Below are 15,752 nucleotides of genomic sequence, written 5' to 3'. Positions count from 1 at the left end.
ATCATGACCAAAAGCAACCTCAGAAGGAGAGGGTTTATTTTATTTTACAGCTTACAGTCCATCATGAAAGGAAGTCAGGGCAGGAACACAAAGCAGGAACTTGAAGGCAGAAACTGAAGCATAGACCATGGACCACGGAGTAATTCTATTTACTGGCTTGTTTCCCATGGCTTGTTCACCTGCTTTTTTATACAACCCATGACTGCCTGTCCAGGGGTGTCACTGCCGACAGTGGGCCAGGTCTTCTAACCACATCAATCATTAGTCAATAAAATGCTCCACAGACATGCCCACAAGCCAATATGATGGAGGCATTTTCTTAATTAAAGTTTGCTTTTTCCCAAATGATCCTGGTTTGTATCAAGTTGACAACAAATCCAACCAGCACACACTGATTATGTATATCTACTATATTTTCATTGTCCATTCATCGGGTGATGAACAATTAGGTTATTTTCATTTCCTGGCTGTTGTAAATGGAGTAACAATAAATATGGTAGACTAAGTATCTCTGTAGTGGGATAAAGAGTCCTTTGAGAGTATACCCAGGCATATGACAGCTGGAGTAGCCTTCTTATATACCAATGATGAACATACTACAAAAATCAGGGTAACAATCTAATTCACAAAAGCCTCAATAATTATTTGGGAATAAATTTAAACAATAAAAATTTTAAGACATTGAAAAAATTGAAAAAAGGATAACAGAAGAACAGAAAGACCTCCTGTGCTCATGCATTGGTAGTATTAATATCATGAAAATGTCCATCACAACAAAACCAATCTACAGACTAAATGCAGTACTCAGTAAAATTCCAATGCAATTCTTCAGAGAAATTGAAAAAGCAATCTCAAAATTCATATGGAAACAGAGGGTCAAAATAACCAATACAAGCTTTAACAATAAAAACATTGCTGGAGATATCACCATCCCTGATTTCAAGTTATATTACAGAGCCATAGTAATCAAAACAGCATTATACTGTTATCAGAACAAACACAGTGATTAAGGGAACAGAATTGAGGACCCCAATATAAGCCCATGTTCCTACAGACACCTGATTTTTGACAAAATGGCCAAAATACACACTGGGAAATAAAAGAATCTTAAGTATGCAGGGCTGGTCAAACTGGATAGCTACATGTAGAAGAATGAAATTAGATCTTTATCTCTCACCTGCATAAAACTCAACTACAAATGGATCAAAAAATTGAATGTAAGACCTGATATCCTGAATCTGTTAGAGGAGAAAGTAGAAAATATGTTTCAATTTGTAGGCTCAGGAAAGAACTTTCTGAATAGGATACTTGTAGCACAGGCAATGATACCAACAACTGAAAAATGGGCCCTCATGAAACTGAAAAGTTTCAATACAGCAAAGGACATCATCATCTGTATGGGAGCCCACAAAGATTCCAACTTGTGACTTGACTCAAGGTCAGAGAGTCAGAGTTTATGTTGCTCTCCAAGGCTGTATAATAGGGTACAAAGCCATGGTTACCAGGTGTCTTTATACTTCAAGGCCTAATCACAAGATACTTTGCTGTGGGGCGTGGTTACAAGGTGTTTTGAAGGGTCTACACTTGATTGTACACTGTGGTTTGATCTTGAAAGGGGGAGGTCTTTTACCTCTCCCCTTGCTAGTGTATAAAAAGCCCATTAGAAATAAACTCAAAGCCAGGCAGTAGTGGGGCACTCCTTTAATCCCAGCACTCAGGAGGCAGAGGCTGGCGGATCTCTGTGAGTTTGAGGCCAGCCTGAGTGAGTTCCAGGAAAGGCACAAAGCTACATTGAGAAAGCCTGTCTCGAAAAACCAAAAAAAAAAAGAAAAAAAAGAAAAAAAAAAAAAGAAAAAAAAAGCCAACCTCCCCCCCCAAAACACCAGAAATAAACTCAAGGCTTCTGAGTCTTGGCCCAGGGCCCTTCTGAAGGTATCCTGTGTCTGTCTTTTTCTTCATCTATATTTCTATCTAGCATTTCTCAATTCCTCACTCCCTTCTTCAAGGGACCCTTCAATAGGTCGGGGCTGAACCCCAACACTGGACTCTGACACATCTGAATTCATAGTCAGTCTACAGAATGGGAAAAATCTTTACCAGCTATATATCTGACAGAGGGTTAGTGTCTAGAATATGCAAAGAACTAAAAAATAAACACGCACAAAACTACAAAGAAAACAAACAAACATAATTCATAATTGTGGCATGGAAATAAACAGAGAGTTCTGAAAAGAAGCAATAGAATGGTTGAGAAATATTTTTTAAAATTTTCAACATCCTTAGCCATTGGGGAAAGGCAAATTAAAACTATCTTGAAATTCTATCTTACTCCAGTCAGAATGGCTAAGACAAAGACCAAACCCAAACCCAAATCCAAAACCAACACCAAAACAAAACAAATGATAACAAACGCTGATGTGGATGTGGGTAAACAGGAACACTTATTTACTGCTGGTGGGAGGGCAAACTGGTACATCTACTGTGGAAATCAGTGCAGAGGTTCTTCAAAAGCTAGCAACAGATCTAGCATATGCTTCTGGCTTTTATATAGGTGCTGGGGATCATGACTGCATGGCAAGCACTTTACAATGGAGCTATCTCTTCAGCCTTTCAATGTTGTTTTAGTTGGTACTTCCCCAAAGACTAATGTGCTGGACATCTTTTCATACATTTCTTTGGAGAAATGTCTGTTCAAACCTTTTACTCATTTTTAAATACTGAGATATCTATTTGTTACTCCAGTTTTAATACTTCATTCAATAATCTTGATATGAGCCAGATATGAGCTAGGCAAATGTTTTATTCTCATCTATATTATGTATTTTGATTTTTCTTTCTTTGTTTCTTTGAGAATTTCATACATTTTATTTTTATCATATTCTTTCTGTCCCCAAATTCCTTCCAAATCCTCCCCCTCCTCTCCCTCCCCAACTCTATGATCTTTTCCTCTCTTAAAAAATAAAAAGGAAAAGGCCACTAAAAAACATGGTGTCTGATTTGCGTTGGCTCTCTACTTCTGAGCATAGATCTGCCCTGAAGTGTGGTTGATATATCCAGTGTCATTTCATTGAAGAAAACTGATTTTCCACCTCCCAACATGAAGCAATTGGGATTTTGTGCCCCCTTCACTCCTTTGTGCTGGAATTTTTGTTAACACAGTCTTGATTATTATAACTTTCTTTTTTACTTTTTAATGAATATATTTTACAAATACACTGGAGAATCGTGCAATGCTGCCTGCATTGGATGCAATCCTGGGCCACAAGTGCTGTGAATGATTGATTGATAAATAAAGTGCTGATTAGCTAGTAGCAAGGCAGGAAGTATAAACGGGACAAGGAGAGAGGAGAATCTGGGAAGTGGAAGGCTGAGGGAGGGAGATGCCGCCACCATGACAAGCAACATGTAAAGTACCAGTAAGCCACGAGCCATGTGGCAACTTATAGATTAATAGAAATGGGTTAATTTAAGATGTAAGAGCTAGTCAATATTTAGCCTGAGCTAATGGCCAAGCAATTTTAATTAATATGAGCTTCTGAGTGATTATTTTAAAAATGGGCTCCCGAACTGCAGGAGCCTGAGCGGGAAAACTCCAGCTACACTACAAGTCTGCACATTCCTTTTAAACTGGACCTGTGATAGCAGAACCTTTCATTTCACCTTTATTGTTTACTATGACCCCTGCATTGTCTTCAAAATAAACACCCCATCTTTTCTTCAATATGACTTTCGTTGTTGAATTACCACTGCTGTCTTTCTTTACTGTGGCCATCATCATCATGTCGCCCACACCAGCAGCTGGAAGTCAGTTCTGTCGTCCCTTGATTTCCTTCACAGAGATGATATACAAATTTTTGGCTCCTGTATTGTCAGCACAGTTGATCACAGCTCCTATCAGAAGACTCAGAGAGATTCAGAATTTTGCTTCTGAGGACCCACCATGCCTTGCTTCTGACATCTCAAACACCTGGAAAGAGTCCTATTATAACTTTCTAACACACCATGAAATCAGACAGCCTAAGTATGTCAACTTTTTTTTTCCTTTTTGTCAAAGTTGCTTTAGATATTCTGGGTCATTTGTCCACTTAAGTTTTAGTTTTAGTTTGAGAAAATTGAAATTTTAATGTTGCAAAATTTTGATGCTATTTATTATAATGTTTGAAAATTTATGATTTATTATTACTATGTAAGAATATGATTATTTTGAGTTTTAACCAGTTTATTTAATTCTTTAATTTGAATTATTATGAAGGAAAAATTTAAATAATTATATCAGCATGTCAAAAGATCTTACATCATATAAAGTACAGCTCTGAGGACAATAAAACAGTAAGAAAATGGGGCATGCATGAATCTGAGTGGCAGATTATATGGCAAGCTTGATATGGAATATGGATTGATTTTAATAGTGACCTTGCATCCTGTGAAGTAGTTATTGCTTTGTAACTTTCTAATGACTTACAAAGATGATCATGCTGTCTACATATAAAGACAGTATCATTTCCTTTCAAAATTAGTTGCTTTTTTCCTTATATTATTGGCTAGTACTTCCAGTACAACATTAGCTAAAATTGAGGAGAGTAGACATCCTTGTTTTGTTCCTGATTTTAGAAAAAAGTATTCATTTTTTCATCTTAAGATATGACACTAGCCAAAGAATTTTTGGAGATGTCCTTTGTAAGAGTGAGAAAATACCTGTATATTACAATTTGTTTGATTTCATTTAAACATTTTATCTGTAAGAACTTCCTGAGGTTTTTAATGAAGTTGATTACATTGAATTTTTTCCATATTAAAATTAGGTCATAGCTGACATGTAAGTTGAAAACAACACAGTGAACAGCAATTCCTATATTCAGATGTCTCAAATAGAACATTAGGAAAGTAGTTCAGAATCTTGCTGAGGTAGGCGGACATTGATGAATGGATGTACTTTTCCTGTTTGTTCGTCTTATCACCCACCCATCCAGTTATCAATAATTCACCGAGTACTTGTTTTAATCAAACACTATACATAGCACTAGTCATCTAAAGAATCTGGCAGATGTTGTTTTGAGGCTCACAATTTAGTGAGAAGGTGAAACTTATTACACCAATGGAACCAATGTAAAGTAAGGTCATTGAAGAAAGTCAATAGAGCCACAAAAGAGAGATTTTCCTCAAAATGTAGGGAAGTTGGGGAGGATGACTTCTGAGCTGACGTTTATTAAGTAAGCAGATAGTCCTGAGAAGGCCTAAGAGAGAAGATCACTCCATAAAAGTGGCCATAATTTAGGACAGTGCTTTTCAAGTTTCTCCACACTTCCCAATGCTTCCTTTACCCTTCCTCTCCCACAGCAGGCAGAAGAGGGAAGGACAGTCTTAAGTCTTAGAAGAATATATATGTATATGTGTGCATCTACTACATAGAAATATAGCATATATTTACAGCACGTAAGTATAGTACACATTCAAGTAAATATGAAGTATTTTCCTTTAATCTTGAGTAAAATCTACACTGTAGAAAGATACATCCTGAACCCTGGCAGATCACCGTCAATCTGTGAATGAGAGTTCTATGTGGAGAAATGGAAGGTCATTGGTAAACAATCAACGGCTAGGATAGTACTTTGAGGTAATTGTCTAACCTCAGAATCATGTCAATCAGCCATTAGGCATGCAATTAGACATATTGTAGCTTCAAAGCTTGTATGTTTGCCTAAGGACCTAAATTATCATTTGCTCACTCTTTGATTACCCCAGCTCCATGATGAGCCAAGTTCTACCTAGCACTGCCAAAAAGTAGCAAGAATGCATTTAAATAGCTTTAAACAAGTTTTCAAATTTCTTTGGCAAATCAAGTCAGCTGTACAGTATCTTCCTGGGGTCTTGAATTGTCATTGAACTGGGACCACGCAGAGCCAAGTTCTAAGCAATAAATAATCACGTTAGTACTGAAATCCTTGGGCCAGTTCCAATTTTCAGTCTGACTTTACTAATAGCTATTGTTGAAATAGTAATCAAAGACCTTACCTCTCATTGTAACCAGTTGTGTGGAAAGTGCTGCTGTATCTGTCTTGAAAATTGATAAGGAATGTTTTGCATCATTCCTTGCCAAAACGGTGAGATTATGTTCAACAAATACCTTTACCATACAACAGAAACTCCATAGCCCCGGCTGGTTAGAACTCATTATGTAGACTAGGCTGGCTATATTTGACTCTGCCTTCCTCGTGTTGGGATTAAAGGTATTTTCCACCACCTCTGGCTAGAAAAATTTTCATAGAATGACAAAATTTCCATATCCTTCAAATCCAGAAACATAGTTAAAGTGGGATTGACGTTTGTTAGATCTAGCTTTTACTCCTGTAGTAACCATTGTGCTTCTTACTTCTATTCTCATCACACTATGAAAATGGACCTTAAATGTATCCATATAAGCCTACACATATCACTAATTTTAGTTTCCTAGGATCTCTTCTGAAATCATTTTATAAGTAGCAAAATATTCCAGCTGTGTAATGTAAACAAACAGTTCTTCATATAAAATTTTATATATATATATATATATATATATATATATATATATATATATATGCAGCATTTTCCTAGGTAGGTTTTACATGATGAAAACTGAACTAGGTATTAACTATGTTGTAGGAAAGAAGACATTGTATCATTTATGTTCATCTTTGTCTCCTGTTATCCTAAGTTGGTATGTGAGCATTAAGTTGCTTTCATTGAATGAAAATAAACTTTAAAAATGTCCATATTGTTAGCAATGTTAATACAGTAGAGGTCAAAGTAACCAAAGTGTGAATCACCAATTTCTGTGGTGCTTATGTTAAATGATATTAGGTATCTTAATTTTTTCCATGAGATTCTACTACAGTGTTCATTAACTACTTTACTATTTAACTTATACTTGCTTTAATAAATGGTAAACATTTTGTGCAGTCCCTCTTCCTGATAGCAACCTGTTTCCAACAAGTACTCCTCATTTAAAATAATTTACTATGTATCTCCACCTTCCAAAAGACCTTACCAAAATTGACTCCGTAGTATGCAAGATAAGAACAGTAATTCTTTTTGTTTACAAAATAAACATAGGATAACCATTCCTTTCATTGTAAAATCATTTCCTTAGTGTCTATATGTACTCCACAACCTTCCAATTCCGCCCCTTCCCAGAGATTTAGCACTTATTTGAGTAACTTAGCTCAAGTGGCTCTAAGTCTACTCACTCACTCATCCACCCACAGCAGCAACAACAAAAACCCATGTACTTCTGTAAGCCCCTGATTCATTTGTTAAAAATTATTGAGTAGCAAACTACCGTGTTATGCAAAAGGGACTATGCAATGTAATAGGTATACAAATATCTGTGAGATATGGCCCTTGTCCTTTACGTATTCACGGTTTAGTATGATAGTTTCTTTTTAAAATATAGTATTTTAATGATCTTTTTGAGAATTTTGTCCATATATACAATGTATTTTGATCATACGCACTCGTATTCTTCCCCCAACTCCTTGCAGATCCAAACCTATCCTTCATTGCCTCCCAAATTCATGTCCTCTTTTTAATTTTTTAATAACCTATCAAGTTCAATTTGTGCTGCTCATATGCTCATAGGTGTGAGGCCATCCACAGAGCATTCTACACCTACAGGAGTCATACCCTGAAAGAAAACTGACTCTCCCTCCCCCAGAAGCCATCAACTATTAATAGCTCCTCAGCCACAGGCGGAGACTCATGAGTCCCTGGGCCGTCTATGCTGCAATTTTGACTGGCTAGACTTTGAGCAGGCACTGTGCAGGCAACCACAACTGCTCTTTAGTTCACGAATTCAGCTTTCCTGTCATTTTTCTGAAGACATTGTTTCACATTGGTCTTCTCCAACTTCAAGTCTTAAGATCTTTCTACCCCTCTTCAATGATGATGCCTGAACCTTTGGTGGAGGGAATGTGATACAGACTTCTCTTTCATGGCTGAACACTCCACGGACACCTTTTCTCTGTGTGTTTTCTTGACCAGTTGTGTGTTTCTGCATTAATTACTGACCACAGCATAAACAAACATCAACTGCAAAAAGCTCAGGGCAGATGGATTAAATGCAGAATTCTACTAGACCATCAAAGGAGAACTAACATCAGTGTTACTCAAATTATTCCATAAAACTTGAAAGGAAGGAGCACTTCCAATCTCTTTTAATGAAGCTGGTATTACCCTGATACCAAAAGCAGATGAAGACTCAACAACAAACACACACACACACACACACACACACGACACACACACACACACACACACAGAGAGAGAGAGAGAGAGAGAGAGAGAGAGAGAGAGAGAGAGAGAGAGAGAGAGAGAATCATCAGCCAATATCCCTAGTGAACATAGAAGCTAAAATTCTCAATAAAATACTTGCAAACAAACAAACTTCAAGAATGCAAGTTAGCTTCATTCAGGGATGGTTCAATACATATAAGTCAATAAATGTAATTCACTATATAGACTCATACACAGAAATCACATGATTATTTCAATTGATGCAGAAAAGTCCCTTGACAAAATTCAACATCCCTCCATGATAAAAATAAACCCTGGAAAGACTAGGAATGGGGTGGGGGATATCTTATCATATTAAAGGCTATATATGACAAACCAAAAGTCACTCTTATGCTAAATGAAGAAAAACTTTAAGGATTCCCATTAAGACTAGGTAAGGAACAAGACAAGAATATTCACTTTCACCATTTCTACTCAATATCGTGCTAGCTAGAGCAGTAAAACAATAGAAGGAAGGGCTACAAATAGGAAGGAAAAAAGTTAAAACACCCCTATTTGCAAGTAACATGATTCTGCATCTGGTGACTTCTGACAAGGGCAAGTATCAGATTTCTGATGAATTGACATGGATAAGACTGAGACTACCATCTAGGGAGAGAGTATGTGAAGTGATTTCTACAGGTTTGGTACTTTGCTAGTTAGAGATGGAACTGAAGTGCTATTCTAGGCAGAAGGAATAGCATGTACAAATGTCTCATTTAGAGCATGCCATTTTCTTCTGAAAATTGCTATCTATAAGATAGGGTAACAATTACCTCATGGAGTTGTAATGAGAATATGTATGAAAGTGCCTGGTGCTCACAGATGTCCAATCAATGTTAGCTGTATTATTCTCTATTAACATTTAAAATAAAATTTGTTTAACGAGTTTTTTAGTTTCTGTGAAACTGAAAAAGTGGTATATATAATGGATAAGATGCGATAGGGATTGAAGGAGGAAAAATAAGTTAGAGCTTTGGAGAGCTACCCGCACTGAATATAGCTACTAAAAGACAAGCTAAGTTAGCATTAAAATGTAATCAAGTGTTTAAGATGTAGTTCAGTAATATAATTTTTATCTGATATGCACAAGGCCTTGGGTTAGATCTTAAGCACTGAAAAGTAAATGAAATCTGTGCTGAGAGTAAAGTTCATAAGAAACCCTGTTTTTTTCCTAGTTACAAGAGTGTGTGTGTGTGTGTGTGTGTGTGTGTGTGTGTGTGTGTAAGAATCAGACACTAAGTAATAATTTTTAGAAATTGCTGTGGGATATCTTTCTGTATGCTGTGAATATGTGTGGCTCCCATTGGATAAAGTTCTTTTGGCCTATGGCTTACAGTCAGGCAGGAAATCCAAGCAGAGAAAACAGAGAGAAGAAGGGCGGAGTTGAGAGAGATGCCAGCAGTCTCCAAAGGAGCAAAAAGATGCCAGCAGACTGGTAACGCCACGGCCACATGGCAACATAGAGATTAATAGGAATGGGTTAATTTAAGAAGAAAGAGCTAGCTAGCAAGAAGCTGAAGCCATAGGCCATACAGTTTGTAATTAATATAAGCCTCTCAGTGATTATTTTATAAGTGGCTGCGTGGCCGCAGGTGGGAGAGATTCGTCTGGACCCCAGAGCCTGGCAGGACTGAAGAAAAATCCGGCTACAAGAAATCATGCTGGCATATATCCCAAGTGCATTTTAGTCTTCCTCACCACCATTTGCATATGTACATGGTAAGGATGGAGTGTAGGATATATGAATGTGTGTATAAGGTGTTATGGGAATAAGAAGGAAAACAATGATCTTATAAGCATATTGCTTACTAATAAAACTCCTTCCACTTTCTTCACAATGATCACATAGGATTGATTCTCTGTCACCAGTGACTTAGTGTTCACCTTAGTGTTTCTTTTGCCTAACTTGTAGCTAATTAATACAAAAGCACAAAACATTCACATTTATAAAATGTAGCAGCCTACATGTTGAGCAACCTTTTTCCTATATAAATAAACTCTAATACTTTATAAGCAGTTGCTTCTCCAATTTCAATAAAAGAAGAAATTGTGAAACTAGAAGTATTACTTAAAACTTTGGATTTGGAGAAGCTAGGGAGATGGCTCAGTCAGTAAAGCACCTGCCTTTCAACCATGACGACTTGAGTTGCAATCCCCAGCACCCAAATTATAGCCAGATGTGCTGTGTCTATAATCCAAATGCTGGGGAGTCTGGCAGATTCCTGAGTTTGCTGTGGAATCAATGAGAGAACCTGCCTCAATAAACGAACAAATAAATAAAGTTGGGAGCAATTAAAGGAGACACCTAATGTTGATCTCTGGCCTACACATGTGTGTTTGCGCACACACACACACACACACACACACACACACACACACACAGAGAGAGAGAGAGAGAGAGAGAGAGAGAGAGAGAGAGAGAGAGAGAGAGAGAGAGAGAGAGAGAGATAGATGGGGGCCAGGAGGAAAGCTTCAACTTTTTTAATATTCAAAAGTACTTTAGTTTGTCATTAGTGAAATATAAAGACAATAAGATACCACTAAAAAGGTTAAAACTTTTAAAACTAACAATTCCAGTTATTGGCAAGGGTGCAGAGCAGGAGGGACCTTCATTTACTGCTAGTGAGAATGAAAAAAGAGAAGTCATTTGTGGTAGTTAATCTTCATTGTCAACCTGACTGAAAGCAGAATTAATTAGGAGATTGGTGAGATACAACTCAGTATGCTTGTGAGTGTGTTAAATGAGGAAGGATTAAATGAGGCGTAAAAGGCCCATCCTGAATGTAGGTGGCATTATCCCACTGACTGAGGGCTTAGGTGGAATAAAATGGTGAAAAGGAGTATAGCAGTTGAATACTGGCTTTCTCCCTTTCCCGCCTCCTGGCCTAACGTGATGGTAACTGTTCTGCTGTGCCTTCATTGTTGTGATAGACTGGTATCCCTGAAAGCAAGAGCCAAAATCCTTCTTCCAAGTTGTGCCCGGAAGGTATTTTGGTAACAGCAATGACAAAGCTAATTGATACAGCCATTCTGGAAGAATGTACTAAACGTACTGATCCACCAATGGTATTTATCCAACTAATTCAATATTTTTATTCACATAAACACATGAATACAAATGCCTACAGCAGCTTTATCTAAAATTATTCAAATAAAAACAACAAATATGTAATTTAAATGGATGAATAAATGAATAAAATATGGCATATATCCATAAAATGGAATACCATTTTGAGAAAAAAGGAATATGTTATGAGATCACAGAAAACATGGATTAACCCCAAAACCATATTGATGAGTAAGGCTAGGCACTTGAAAATTCTATATATTATTGGGGTCAGAGAGATAGCTGGGTGGGCAAAGGTGCCTGACACTAAGCTTGATGACCTTAGTTCCATCCCCAGGCCCCACATGGTGGAGAAAATGGACTTCTGCAAGTTCTCCTCTGACTGCTGCATGCACGCTGTGGCATGTGCCCTCATGCATACATACACACACAAAATAAATTAAAATGTTTAAAAACTCTATATACTTTATCATTCTAGTTATATGACATTTTGGAAAGGGATGACCTATACAGATGATTAAATAGATTTTAAATAGCACTTGCCAGATACTGGTAGATGCATGCATTTTTCAAACCACATAGCGTATTACAGCAGAGTGAAGCTTACGGAATGAAAAAAAAATCATTTAAAAAGTCATTATAGGATCGATCTCAGGGTGGGATACAGAATTTGATAAGATAATCTTATTACATATGTTTGAAACAACTTCGCTGAAATAGATGGGGAGAACAGGGCTTAAGTAATTTAAGCCAGTTTCAGACAAATATTGCATGTTTTCTCTCATTAGTGGGTCCTAGAATTTATATACATACATGAAATTATATATATATATATATACACACACACACACACACACACACACATATATATATATATATATACATATATATATTCAGATAACATGAAAGTAGAAGCTAAACTATTTAGGGAAATAAAGGAGACTAACAGGAGCCACAGAGAGGTATGGGAAAATACGTTCAAAGTGCATTATATACTTGCATGAAAATGGCCTTATGTAACTCATTCTGAGAAAATGTTTTAATAAGGTTTAAGCAACTAAGTCCTAAGGAACTTTGAGAATGAGTGTTATTCATAAAATTAATGGTAAAGAAAACTCTAGATAAGTATGTATGCTTGTATAAGAAAGTTCCCATAGATTACCTATCTATCTATCTATCTATCTATCTATCTATCTATCTATCTATCTATCTATCTATTTATCTATCGTAGAATAAGATGGTCAAGTTGATTAGATGGTGAATGGCAACAGGACATTACAAGAAAACAGAAGACTAGAATTATTCAAATGATAACAGATTAGCATTGTAGACAGTGATATGGACTAAATTTTAGTTTAACAGAGCTTCAGATGATGTGCTAGTTAACTTCATTGTCAACTTTCCAGGATTTAGAATCACTTAGGAGACTAGTGATCCCTTTGTGTGTCTGTGAGGTCAGGGAGGCTGAGGGTAAGATCCACCATTAATGTTGCTAGCATCATCTCATGGGCTTGAGGAACAGGAAGAATAAAATGAAGAAAAGAGGATAGCTAGTGAAGAGCAGAGTTCCTCTTTCTCTGCTTTGTGGCCTGTCGTGGTATAAACTGCTCTGCTTTGCTGCCTATTTCCCACCATGATGGACTGATGCCTCTGAAGCATTGAGTCAAACTAATCTTTCCTTTTTTAAGTTAATTTTTTCAGTTAATTTGTCAAAATAACAACAAAAGTAACCAACACAGAAGTCGAGATATAAAATATTCATAGATATGTCTACATGTACATAGTTTAGCACATGCATATATATTTTTTCTATCAGTTAGAAGTAATTATACCTAACACCAAGAGCTTGTTTTCTAATACCATTGTCCAATCAAAGGAACCTTAGGGAATTGAGTTGATTATAGAACTGACCAGAGCAGGAAATATATATATGAGCTTGTAGTAACTTGTAATGTCATACAGTTAGGAAGTATTCAATAAATCCCAGAGGAAGGGCACCCAAGTAAAATACTTCCCTGTGACCAAAGCTAGCCTGAATTCAAAACAAAGTAGTATTGAATCATAATACAAAGTATAAACCAAATACCCATGTGTTAGTACTTAAATAAGTTTACATATATATATATATATATGATCAGACAAGTCAACCTTGCAGAATTCCATACAATCTTTGTAACTCTCAAAGAGATGGAGCAAAAATCCCTATTTCTTAAGTGGGGGCTGGATATCACAACTCTCCTGAAAAGAATAAAGAATATTAAAATGGAGAAAATAATACATTTACAATGGAGAAATCTAAAAAACATTACCTTGGTCTTGTGACCAAGGTTAACTCTGAACATAAACCATGTTTGATAGTATGTACAGTTGATATATTTTAGCTCTATGTTCTTAGTTCCTTCCAAAAGCCTAATCATGAAACAAAGATCAGATTAATTCAAATGATGGACATTTCTACAAAATACCTACAACATTCCACAAATTTGTTAAGGTCATTGAAAACAAGGAAAATCTGATCAATTACTACATTTAAGAAGAAATTAAGGAGACATGATGACTATTAAATATATTATGGTATCCTGGATGGAACCGTGGAAAATAAAGGGATATTAGATCAAATCTAAGGGAAGGTGAATCGATCATGAATTTCAGTTCATGAGAATTATCAATTAATACTTATTTTAAAACTAATTTGGTGTGCTATATGCACTATAGTAATAAAGGATACCAGGGATAGGGCATACAAAAACTCTGTAGTATCTCCACTACTTTTCTAGAAATCTAAAACAAAAAAATTCAAATTTCAAATATTTAGGACTGAGACTATAACTCAGTGTGAGAACAATTACCTAGAATGCATGAGTGCCAGAGTTCAAACTCCTTCTCCCCGCAAAATTAAAACAAACTTAATAGAACAAATAAAATGTTGCATTAAGATATTATTTACCCCCAAAGACAAGGAAGTATAAGATGTAAGGTAAAACCAGAGGAACATGTCAACACAATGATGAAGGAGAAAAATTCAATTCAACCCCCCAACATTATTTCCAGAATTGAATCACCCTGTGAAGCTTCTCAACAAAAGGGAAAGAAGGAGAAAAGCATGCATACAAAAGAAGCTGCTTTCACTGCAGTGACATGCAAAAGCTTATCTGGCAACGTTAAATGCAATGCTTTGGAACGTCATGATAGCACAATAGGAATTAGCCAAATAACTTAGCCTGCAGTTACCCACAGACTAATTTGTTTTCTGAAGAACCACATTCCAAAGTTTACACAAATCATGAAGCTTACAAAGATTTATTTTTAGTGTCTCTTTTTTCCAATAATGCTAAAATTGAACTTTTCTCAACATGAGCTACATTTTGAAAAATTATTGGAGACCCAAACATAAACATTATGAATTCTGGCTTGTTTACAATCCTAAGCAGAATCCAAGATTTCTCCACCTCCAGATTTGAGCCCTTGTTCTGGTGCTTTACAGCTAAATTCACAGTAAATGCCAAAGGGGAAATTCTTACATGGCCACTCTGGAATAAAACTTTGAAAGAACCACCAGTGCTAAGAAAATTATGTAGAACTGTGTACTAGGCTAGATTTGATCTGTATCGTAGTGATGCAAGGCAGGGCCATTGAAGAGGTTGGGGAAGAGGAAGCTAAGTGACATCAAATGATAATTTCACACCAAATACTTGTTAATCTGGATAAGACTAGAAGTATCTGTCAGTGTCTCCTTGTGAAACAAGTTGTTAGTCTTGTGGTTCTGAGATTCCCCGAAATATTTATTCTGTTATTCCTTAGGGTAATTACAGCTTATTAGCCATATTTATATCCTCATGTTGCACAGTAAATTATTCTCTTCTCTCCTTGGTGTTTACACCCTTCAGACAGTTGTGTCTCCACCCCCTTCTCCTTTAGTCATCACTTAGCTAAATTGTATAGACAAAATTCTTTTCATCTTTGCTCATAAATCAATCCCTCTTGCCCCTTAATCATTTCTGTTACTCTTCTCTGAACTCCCTCCAATTAATCTATATCTTTTCAGTTAATGAGTTTGGAGAAGCTGTATAACCCAGGTGTGATCTTAGGTATGTTTGGTGCCTACATGTTTGTAAATATACCCAATGGGCTTTTGTAGGTGGAACAAAAATATAATAAATCAACAATGGCTTTTCTGACCCATGTTTAGAACTCCAAGTGGTTAATTATTGACCAGCTATGGGTTTTCATCAATGACCATTTATCAAGTTTCAGCTCCTGTCAGACTACAAAATCTACTATAGTCCCCACTGTTAAAGCAGTCACAAATATTTCTAGTATATGTTAAAAATACATTTATTTAGATTTAATCCAACCAGTTGCTTCCAAAAGAACC

At 36.3% G+C, this 15,752-nt stretch overlaps 1 protein-coding gene and 1 pseudogene across 8 annotated transcripts in view; both read right to left on the bottom strand.

Annotated features, from left to right (window-relative positions):
* Nucleotides 1–15,752, bottom strand: part of Eda (ectodysplasin A) — a 386,616-nt gene that overhangs the window by 108,741 nt on the left and 262,123 nt on the right. The gene's annotated exons all lie outside the window — the stretch shown is intronic.
* Nucleotides 3,191–3,958, bottom strand: LOC131899612 (large ribosomal subunit protein uL14-like; annotated as a pseudogene).

The sequence above is a fragment of the Peromyscus eremicus genome, chromosome X, assembly GCF_949786415.1.
Source record: "Peromyscus eremicus chromosome X, PerEre_H2_v1, whole genome shotgun sequence".
NCBI classification, from domain to species: domain Eukaryota; kingdom Metazoa; phylum Chordata; class Mammalia; order Rodentia; family Cricetidae; genus Peromyscus; species Peromyscus eremicus.
The sequence above is the reverse complement of the archived record's forward strand: the minus strand, read 5'-3'. Positions and strand labels throughout refer to the sequence as shown.